The sequence below is a fragment of the Cystoisospora suis genome (genome assembly GCF_002600585.1).
Source record: "Cystoisospora suis strain Wien I chromosome Unknown contig_3550, whole genome shotgun sequence".
NCBI classification, from domain to species: Eukaryota; Apicomplexa; class Conoidasida; order Eucoccidiorida; family Sarcocystidae; genus Cystoisospora; species Cystoisospora suis.
Genome location: NW_027156345.1, coordinates 686 through 909, shown reverse-complemented (window position 1 = coordinate 909; position 224 = coordinate 686).

Genomic DNA, 224 nt, shown 5'->3' with positions numbered 1-224 from the left:
ACGGGAGGAAGAGAGGGCGTCGTGGGTGGGTGTGTCCTCCCAGGGAGAAGAAAGTGGATTAGATGTCAAGCTTTCTTCTCCCTGTTTTCAGATTTCTTCTTGACACTCTCTTTTCTCTATTTCTTAGTGTGTTGCACTTCTACTGTCGGCTGCTTCTTTTCTCTCTCTCATTTCCTCTCGAAATTCATCTCTCATCTGTCTTTCTAGCCGCAAACTGGTTTTTC